The sequence below is a fragment of the Nycticebus coucang genome, chromosome X (assembly GCF_027406575.1).
Source record: "Nycticebus coucang isolate mNycCou1 chromosome X, mNycCou1.pri, whole genome shotgun sequence".
NCBI classification, from domain to species: Eukaryota; Metazoa; Chordata; class Mammalia; order Primates; family Lorisidae; genus Nycticebus; species Nycticebus coucang.
Window position 1 is genome coordinate 101,070,562 of NC_069804.1, and position 11,303 is coordinate 101,081,864.

General features: G+C 39.3%; 1 pseudogene; it reads left to right on the plus strand.

The window, feature by feature from the left end:
* The first annotated feature begins 1,286 nt into the window (after positions 1–1,286).
* Positions 1,287–2,019, plus strand: LOC128577842 (ubiquitin-conjugating enzyme E2 J2-like; annotated as a pseudogene).
* The last annotated feature ends 9,284 nt before the right edge of the window (positions 2,020–11,303 follow it).

Genomic DNA, 11,303 nt, shown 5'->3' on the forward strand with positions numbered 1-11,303 from the left:
AGGGCCATGGAGTGAGACCGGTTTTGGTGCACTAAATAAGTGGGAAGCCACTTCAGGAGAGATCCCAGAGACAAGTGCTTCTGCTTAACCAATGTTATTGGTTTTAAGTGTCTTTTAAGCAGCCCAAGAGGAGATTTAGGCTCTCAACCCTACAGGGTATGATAAATCAACAGAGGCCTCAAGTCTCCATCACACACAGGTGTAACAGCATTGTGATTAATATCCAATACCCCAGAAGATCACCTGTTACCCAGACAATATTCATCAAGATATATAAACTGCTTTGTTTCTGTTTTTGGTTTTAGTGTTTTTTTTTTATTTTTTAATTTATTTCAACATTTTCCCTTTAGATTTTTCTTTTATTTATTTGTTTTTTTGTTCTTTCTTCATTTTTCTAGTTTAAATATAATTTTTCATTGTTGCCTTCTTTAAGGAAGGCAATAGGAAGTTCGTATTTGCTAGGGTTTCTGCCTCTGCTATTTGTTTTTTCCCCAATTTTATCCATAAGGTTTTCTCTTTCTTTGTTTTGGTGATTTATAGTATTTTTGCCTTTCCTCTCTATTTGGTGGAGGTGGAATACTGTGTCTGAGCAGACTGGCAAAGAGCTGCTGACCTCAAGTGAACCACCCAACCCAGCACCCCAGAAGTTGATGGGTTTTAAGGTTGGGTCAAAGTGCCTTACTGTTAACTTTATTACTCCTATTGCCCTCTTTTTGTGCCTCTCTTCTTTTTGTCAATATTCCCTTTTACTGACCCACTATCCTTTCTTTATCTTTCTTTTTTAATAATCTTTTTTCCCTTCTTTCTCCTCAATCTTTTCATCCTTTTAGTCCTGTGCCAAAAGGACTCATCAAAATATTAGGCTAGAACCATGATAACTTAAACATCAAGAAGAAGTGTAAGGACAATTAGGGCAAGAAAACATAAAATAAAACACTTATGAGGAAGAATCAGCAGAAAAATCCTGTCATCATGAAAAACCAGTCCAGAGCAACCCTCCCAAGGGACAATGAGGTAGCAACTGCAGATGATTCCACCTGTAAAGAAATATTAGAGCTTGGAAGCTGAGCTGGAGGCGGAGGTGGTAGTGTACTTCAGAGGGTGCCATTGGCTCCAGTGCGGGTCTCATTCTTTGGCACCCTGCTCAAGTCTTGAACCCGGTGAGCCTGAGAGTGGCGGCGGCCCACCCACGGCGATGGGAAGAGGTGAGTGCATGCTCCCACTGCGCCGGGGCCTCGGGCTGTTCGTCCGCCCGGCGGAGCCACCGCAGCTGAGGGCCGGGGTGCGGGTCCGTGGGGGACTCCACACCGCCATCTCCGTTAGCTCCCGCCTCCGGCGGGGTCCCAGCCCAGAGCGTACCTGCGCAGAACCAGATATGAGAAGCAACAGCAGTAAGAGAGCTCCAACAACAGCAACCCAGAGACTGAAACAGGACTACCTTCAGATTAAGAAAGACCCAGTGCCTTACATCTGTGCTGAGCCCCTCCCTTCAAATATTTTCCAATGGCATTATGTTGTCCGAGGCCCTGAGTTGACTCCTTATGAAGGTGGCTATTATCATGGAAAACTAATTTTTCCCAGAGAATTTCCTTTCAAGCCTCCTACTATTTATATGATAACTCCCAGTGGAAGATTTACGTGCAATACCAGAAAAGACAACTGGCAGTGCAGAGTTTAGCATTAATTTAAAAGATAAGGTCTTTTGTGAATTATTTCCTGAAGTTGTGGAGGAAATTAAACAAAAACAGAAAGCGCAAGACGAACTGAGTAGCAGACCCCAGACTCTCTCCTTACCAGACGTTGTTCCAGATCGGGAGACCCATCATGGGCAGAGTGGGATTCAGCTTCTAAATGGGCACGCACCTGGGGCTGACGCCAACCTTGCAGGCTTGCAGGGCTCCAGCAAGCCAACCGGCACCATGGACTCCTGGGTGGTGCCCTGGCTAACTTGTTTTAGTAGGGTTTGCGGCCTTTGCCTACACAGTTAAGTATGTGCTGAGGAGCATCGCACAGGAGTGAGACACATGGGGCCAGCCCCACTGTTGCTGTTGAGGGACACCGACGCCAGTGCTGGACATGGGCAGCCTGGACACACTGCCGAGTGCAGGAGGACCTGCCAGATTCTGGGTTTAGCATTTTAAAAACCTTAAAAGGAAAGCGAAAACCAAAATGTGTGATGTGGGTTTGGAGGATACTCCTGGTTCTCCACCCCTCTCTGGTCCCGGTTCCCATTGGGGTTAGTTTGGTGGGTGGGGCTGCTCACACTTTGGTTTTTATAGCTTATCTCTTGTATTGTCTACAGACTTGTTTTAGTAAACCTGTTTTTTCATTTTATTAGATTTGGTCACTTAAAAATATAGAACTTAATGCCTATTAGTACAACGTGCGTTCTTGTCAAAGCCCCCTGGCTCATCAGCAGGTGGGAGCTGAGGTGCCCGGTGGTGGGGCTAGGGCCTGCATGTGGTCAGTGAGGCTTTGCAGGGTCAGGCTGAATGACCAGCATCAGCCATGGATGGGGGGCCAGGAGATGTGGGATTTGGTCCAGGCCTTTTAAAACGTGCTTATGTTCAGTTGGAATGAAAACATTCTAGAAAGTGCTTGTTTATTTATTTATTTATTTATTTATTTATTTTTTGTTGGGGTTTTTTTGCTTTTGTTTTTGTTTTTAGTTTTTGCTAAAGTAGAAGTTAAGATTCTGCCTACTCTGAGGCCACTGGGTGTCACCCTTAAAGCCGCAGCTGGGCATGGATGAGGCGTGTCTGCCTTGTTAGGGCACAGGCTCTGTATTCTGGAGCAATGTCAGCCCAGCCCAGCCCTGCAGGGGCTGTATGTCCTCATGTACCTGCAGAGCCTTTTCTCCAAACTCTTAAGTCCATGAGGTCCTGTCCTGTCCTGTACAGGTGGAGGGTGGAGATCCCAGTGTCTCACAGGGGTCCCCGCAACAGGAGGATTGGTACTGTGCCCATTGAGGAGTCCTTTGGGCCCTTTTGCTGACTGTACAGGCAGGCTCGAGTGCTCCTTCCCAGCTGCTGTTTCAGGGCTCACTCATGAAAGGGCCCTGAAAAGGTACATCCCAGTGAGTATCCAAGCTGTGTGGGCTCAATTTTGGGACCTATGCTGCCCTGCCCTGATTGCTGATGTCTTCCCTTTTTTATGTTTGCATTTTGTGATTTCACCTACACGGGAGATTTTGAAGATGTATCACATTGTTTGAAAAACTTATGTCTGTGAGTGGTGCTGTGTCCAGTGGTGGACACGGCCACAAGTTATCACCAGGAGGGCCCCACTGAGGGTGAACACCAGCCCTCCAGGGCTGTGAAATTGATATGCAGCCATACACACTCATCTTTGTCTTTGCTTTTTAATCAGTTTATTTAAAATTGCTCTAATTTACCATTAGTATGTATTTAATCCACTCTTGTGAAAAAAATCTTTATTTATATTTTTGTTCCAAAAAAAAAAAGAAATATTAGAAATGACAGACGGGGAATTAAAAATATGGATTATGAAAAAAATGAAGGAAATTGCTGAGAAAGTGGAAAATAATCAAAAGAAAATACAAAAACAGAATCAAATAAGAGATGAACAATATTAAAAATTAGAAAGGATATAGCAGATCTGAAGGAATTGAAGCAGCCAATTCGGGAACTTAAAGATGTATTTGAAAGTATCAACAACAGATTAGACCATGCAGAAGAAAGAATCTCAAAGGTAAAGGACACAATTCTTCAGATATCTCAGATAGTTAAAGATGCAGAAAAGAAGAGATAAAAAGCAGAATATTCACTGACAGAATTATGGAACTTTATGAAGTGCTCAAACATATGAATTATAGGAATCCCAGAAGGGAAAGAAAAATGCCTCTGAGGAATGCAAGCCATACTAAAGAATATTAGAATTGAAAATTTCCCAAATATCACCAAAGATTCTGACACACTCCTTTAAGAGGGATATTGGACCCCAGGTCGCCTGAACTCTAATAGAGCTTATCCAAGACATATTGTGATGAATATGTCCAAAATCAAGACAAAATAAAAGATTTTGCAAGCTGCCAGGAGTAAACACTGATTTACCTACAGGGCCAAATCCATCAGGATGACTATAACATCTCAAATGAAACTTTTCAAGCCAAAAGACAATGGTCATCTACTTTTAATTTTCTTAAACAAAACAATTTCCAACCCATAATTATATATCTCGCTAAACTAAGCTTTAAATTTGATGGAGAGGCTTGGTGCCTGTAACTCAATTGGGTAAGTCACCAGCCACATACACCAGAGCTGGTGGGTTTGAATCTAGCCCAGGACTGCCAAACAATGACAACTACAACCAAAAAAGACTTGGGTGTTGTGGTGGGTGTCTGTAATCCCAACTACTGGGAGGCTGAGGCAAAAGAATTGCTTAAGCCAAAGAGTTGGAGGTTGCTGTGAGCTCTGATGCCATGGCACACTACCCAGGGTGACACCTTGAGACTCCATCTCAAAAATATAAATACATAAAATAAAATAAAATTGACAGAGAAATCAAATCATTTACTGATATGCAAACACTGAAAAAAATTGCCACAACAAGCCCAGCTCTACAGGAAATACTTCAACCTGTTCTACACACTGATTATCACAATGGACTGCTGGCAAAGTAAAGAACCATAAATTAAAGGACAGAACCTAGCTTCCACAATGGTGCAAAAGACAAAGCTAATCAATGGACTTTAAAAAATAAGGTAAGTAGAACGGTACCTTACTTATGAATTATCTCAATAAATATTAATGGCTTGAATTCCCCACTGAAGAGGCATAGATTGACTGATTGCATTAAAAAACACAAGCCGTTAATTTGTTGTCTGCAGGAAACACACCTAGCCTCAAAAGACAAATTAAAACTCAGAGTTAAGATTTGGAAGACAATTGTTCAGGCAAACTGAATTCAGAAGAAAAGAGGAGCTGTGATATTATTTTTTGGTACAAGTAGATTTAAAGCAGGTAAAGTAAAAAAAAAAAGGTCACTTCATATTGATCAGGGAAAAAATACAACAAGAAGACATTTCAATTCTCAATATTTACACATCCAACTTAAATGCTCCCAGATTCTTGAAACAGACCTTATTCAGTCTGAGCAGTATGATATCCTATAATAACATGGGATTTTAACACTCTTCTTACAGAGAGCTGGACAGATCTTTTAAACAGAAATTAAAAGAAGATAAAAGGGATTTAAATGAAACCCTAGAACAACTGTGCTTGGTAGACGTATATAGAACACTCCATCCCAAAGCTAAAGAATATACATTCTTCTTATTGGCCAATGGAACATTCTCCAAAATTGATCATATCTTAGGATACAAAATAAACTTCAACAAAATCAAAAGAATTTAAATTTTACATTGTACCTTCTGAGACTACAAGGCACTAAAGTTGAAACTCAACTCCAACAAAAGCATTCAACCCCAAACAAAGACATGGAAATTAAACAAACTTATGCTGAAAGACAATTGGGTGCAGGAGGAAATAAAGAGAAAGTCATCAATTTCCATGAGAATAATAATGAAGACGTAAGTTACCAAAACTGGTGGGATACAGCAAAAGCAGTCCTGAAAGGATAATTTATCACTTTAGATTCCTACATTCGAAAAACAGAAAGAGATCACATCCACCAACTCACAAGCCATCTTATAGAATTGGAAAAAGAAGAACACTTGAAGCCTAAACTCATCAGAAGAAAAGAAATAGTCCAAATTCAATCAGAGATTAATGAAATGGAAAACAAAAGAATCATTCAGAAAAGTGATGAAACAAGGAATTAGATTTTTGAAAAAATAAATAAGATAAATAAATCTTTGGCCAGACTAACTAGAAATAGAAAAGTAAAATCTCTAGTAACCCCAAACAAAAATGATAAATACAAAATGACAACTCATGCCACAGAAGTACAAGAGTTTATCTCCAAATACTGTCAGAAACTCTATGCCCAGAAATTTGACATGTGAAGGAAATGGATCAATATTTGGAATCACAACCTCTCCCTATACTTATCCAGGAAGAAATAGATCTCCTGAACAGACCAATTTCAAGTACGGAGATCAAAGAAAAAATAAAAAATCTCCCAAGAAAAAAATGCCCTGATCCAGATGACTTCACACCAGAATTCTATCAAACCTTCTAAGAAGATCTTATTCCCATATTGCAGAAATTATTCCAAAAAAATGAGGAGGAAGGAATCTTCCCCCAACACATTCTACAATGCAAACATCACCCTGATACCAAAACCAGGAAAGGATTAAACTAAAAAGGAGAACTTCAGACCAATTTCACTAATGAATATAGATACAAAAATTCTCAACAAAATCTTAGCCAATAGATTACAGCTTATCATCAAAAAAGTCATACATCATGATCAAGTGGGTTTCATACCAGGGATGCAAGACTGGTTTAACATAGTCCATTGATGTTATTCACTGTATCAACAGAAGCAAAAACAAAGACCATATGATCGTCTCAACAGATGCAGGAAAAGCATTCAATAAAATCCATCATCCTTTTCTTTCTTTTCTTTCTTTTTTTTGTAGAGACAGAGTCTCACTGTACCACCCTCGGGTAGAGTGCCGTGTCATCACACGGCTCACAGCAAACTCTAACTCTTGGGCTTACGCGATTCTCTTGCCTCAGCCTCCCGAGCAGCTGGGACTACAGGTGTGCGCCACAATGCCCGGCTATTTTTCTGTTGCAGTTTGGCCGGGGCTGGGTCCAAACCTGCCACCCTCGGCATATGGGGCCGGCGCCCTACTCACTGAGCCAAAGGCGCCACCCACCACCATCCTTTTTTAATTAGACCCCTAAAGAGTATAGGCATAGATGGCACATTTCTTAAACTGATTGAAGCTATCTATGACAAACCTATAGCTAATATTTTACTGAACAGAGTAAAATAGAAAGATTTTCCACTTAGAACTGGAACCAGAGAACGCTGTCCTCTGTCGCCATTACTGTTCATCAAAATGCTGGAAGTTCTAGCCAACACAATTAGGCCAGAGAAGGAAATAAAGTGCATCCTTATGGAAGTAGAGGAGGTCAAATGTTCTTCCTTTGCTGACAATATGATCTAATACTTAGAGAACCCCAAAGACTCAACCATAAGACTCCTGGAAGTCATCAAAAAAAAAAAAATACAGTAATGTCTCATGATATAAAATCAATGTCCAAAAGTCAGTAGCCTTTTTATACACCAATAACAGCCAAGATGAGAGGCTAATTAAGGACACAACTACCTTCACAATAGCCTCAAAGAAAATGAAATTCTGAGGAATGTACCTAACAAAAGAGGTGAAGAACCTCTATAAAGAAAATTATGAAACCCTAAGAAAGCAAATAGCAGAGGATATTAACAAAAGGAAGAGCATACCATGCTCATGACTGGAAAGAATCAACATTGGCAAAATGTCTATGCTTCCCAAAGCAATCTACTGATTCAATGTCATCCCTATTAAAATACTAACATCATACTTTCAAGAATTGAAAAAAATGATTCTTCATTTTGTATGGAAACAGATAAAATCCCCTATACATATAAGGCAGTTCTTACTAATAAAAACAAAGCCAGGGGCATTAGCATGCTAGATTTTAGGCTGTACTACAAAGCCATAGTGTTCAAGACCACTGGAACAAAAATAGAGACATAGACATCTGTAACTGAATAGAAAACCATGAAATGAAACTAACATTTTACAGCCACCTAATCTTTAATAAAAATAAAAACATACACTGGGGGAAAAAATTTCTATTCAATAAATGGTGCTGGGAGAACTGGATATCCACATATAAAAGACTGAAACTCGGCAAGCACATTTCTCCATTCACAAGAATTGATTCAAGACGGCTAAAAGACCTAAATTTAAGGCACAAAATGATAAAAATCCTCAAAGAAAGCATAGGAAAAACACTTGAAGAAATTGGCCTAGGGAAAAACTTTGTAAAGAAGACTTCTGTGGCAATTGTGACATCAACAAAATAACCAAATGGGTCTTAATTAAACTGAAAAGATTCTGTACAGCTAAGGAGACAACAACCAAAGGAAATTGACAACCTACACAATGGGAAAGTATATTTGCATATTTTGAATCAGACAAAAGCTTGGTAAGTAGGATCTACAGACAACTCAAATTAATCCATATGAAAAAAGCCAACAATCCCATATATCAATGGGCAAGAGACATGAATAAAACCTTCTCTAAAGAAGACAGACAAATGGCTAGGAAGCATATGAAAAAGTGTTTATCATCCCTAATTATTAGAGAAATGCCAATCAAAACTACCCTAAGATATCATCTAATCCCAGTGAGAATAGCTCACATCACAAAATCTCAAAATGCAGATGCTGGTGCAGATGTGGAGAGAAGGGAACACTTTTACAGTGCTGGTGGGACTGCAAACTAATACCTTTTTGGAAGGCAGTATGGGGAACCCTGAAAGAACTCAAGCTATACCTCCCATTTGATTCTGCAATCCCATTACTGGGCATCTACCTAGAAGAAAAAAAATATATATCTTTTACCATAGTGACACTTGCACTAGGCTGTTTATGCAGCTCAATTTACAAATGCCAACATTTGGAACCAGCCTAAATGCCCATCAATCTAGGAATGGACTAACGAGCTGTGGTATATGTATACCATGGAATACCTTTCAGGCATTAAAAAAGATGGAGACTTTACATCCTTTGTATTTATCTGAATGGAAATGGAACACATTATTCTTAGTAAAGCATCACAAGAATGGAGAAACATGAACCCTATGCATTTAATTTTGATAGGAGATCAATTAACGACCTAGTACTCTGTGGAGGTGGCGGAAGGGTAGAGCAGACAGAGAAGGAGGGAGGGGGCTGAAAAAGGAATAGCAGAGAGAGGGAAGGTGAGGGGATGGGGTCTCAGTGTGACACACCTCTAGGTGACAACACACAATTATAAGAGGGACTTTACCTAACAAATGCAATCAGTGTAACCTGGTTTCTTGTACCCTCAATAAATCCCCAATAAAAATAAATAAAAATAAAATAAATTGTGCTATATGTACACCATGGAATATTATGCAGCCTTAAAAAAGATGGAGACTTTACCTCTTTTATGTTTACATGGATGGAGCTGGAACATATTCTTGATAAAATATGTCAAAAATGGAAGAAACAGTATTCAATATACTCAGCTCTACTATGAAACCAATATATAATCATCCACACTTCCATATGAAAGCTATAACTCAACTACAGCCCAAATGAAGAGGAAGAAGTAGGGGGAGAGGATGGGAGGGGGAGGATGGGTGAAGGGAGCATATTTTGTACGACCACACCTATTGTGCATTTTACAAGGGTACATATCAAATCTACTAAGTGTAGAGTATAAATGTCTTAACACAATAACTAAGAAAGTGCTCTGAAGGCTATGTTAACCAGTTTGTTGTAAGTATTTCAAATTGTATATAAAACCAGCACATTGTACCCTATAAATGAATTAATGTACACAGCTTTGATTTTTTTTTTTACATTGACATAGTTGTTTTATTGTGGTTATAGTCATGGCTGCCATTATTTTTTTTAAAGATTTTTGCTGAAATACACTTACACAAAATCATCCAAATCATAAATATTCTAATCAGTGAATTTGCACAATGTTGGTCCATCTGTAGAAGTAGCACACAGATCAAGAAACAACATTACTAGTACCCCCGTAGCCCTTCACACTCCATCTCAGTCATTGCCAGCCCAGGGTAACCACTAGTCTGACTTCTAACACCAACCATATGACATACTTGTTTTAATTATAGTAACAATTTTCTATGTTTAAGAAGTTCGGTTCTGATTTTATTTTACTTTCAGGGCCTTTGAACTTTTCTTAATTTACATGATAATTTTGATTATCCTTAGAATTACCTGCTACTTGGTTTTGTTCCCCTAAAAAAATAGTCATTGATAATGGGGATTATTAATACTTCTTTGCATTTAATCAAGAACATTATACCTAATCATATCCAATATTAAATACTCCTCTTTATGTTTTATGAAACTGTATATATTCCATATATTGGTAATAAGATGGTTGATTCCTTATCCATATTCCATCCTCGACCCCTCAATCCGTTCTTTTCCCTGTTGTAGCCCTTCAAATCGCATGTTTTTTTATTTTTTTGTTTTTGTTTTTTGCTTTTTTTAATTGTTAAATCATAGCTGTGTACATTAGTGCAATTGCCTGTATCCATTCTAAGATGCACCATAGATGTGGCCCCACCCATTACCCTCCCTCCACCAAAACCTCCCCCCTCCCTTCCCCTTCCTTGGACCTTTCCCCATAGTCTTGTGCTATGGTTGGGTTATAGTCTTCATGTGAAAGCTATAATTTAGCTTCATAGTAGGGCTGAGTACATTGGATACTTTTTCTTCCATTCCTGAGATACTTTGCTAAGAAGAATATGTTCCAGCTCCATCCATGTAAACATGAAAGAGGCAAAGTCTCCATCTTTCTTTAAGGCTGCATAGTATTCCATGGTATACATGTACTACAATTTGCTAGTCCATTCGTGGGTCGATGGGCACTTGGGCTTCTTCCATGACTTAGAAATTATGAATTGGGCTGTAATAAACATTCTGGTACAGATGTCTTTGTTATATCATGACTTTTGGTCTTCTGGGTATAAACCTAGTAAAGGAATAATAGGATCGAATGGCAGGTCTATTTTTAGGTCTCTAAGTATTCTCCAAACATCCTTCCCAAAGGAACGTATTAGTGGGCATTCCAACCAGCAGTGTAGAAGTGTGCCCTTTCCTCCACATCCACGCCAACATTTCTGGTTTGGGGATTTTGTTATGTGGGCTACTCTTACTGGGGTTAGGTGATATCTCAGAGTAGTTTTGATTTGCATTACTCTGATGATTAAGGATGATGAGCTTTTTTCATGTGTCTGTAGATCGTGAGTCTGTCTCCTTTAGAGAAGTTTCTCTTCAAGTTCCTTGCCCAGCCTGAGATGGGGTCATGTGTTCTTTTCTTGTTAATATGTTTGAGTTCTCTGTGGATGCTGTTTGTTAGACCTTTATCAGAGGTATAACCTGCAAATATTTTCTCCCATTCTGAGGGCTGTCTGCTTGCTTTACTCACTATGCTCTTGGCTGTGCAGAAGCGTTTTAGTTTGATCAGGTCCCAGTAGTGTATTTTTGATACTGCTTCAATTGCCTGGGGAGTCCTCCTCATAAAATATTCACCCAGGCCGATTCCTTCAAGAGTTTTCCCTGCACTTTCTTCAAGTATTTTTATAGTTTCA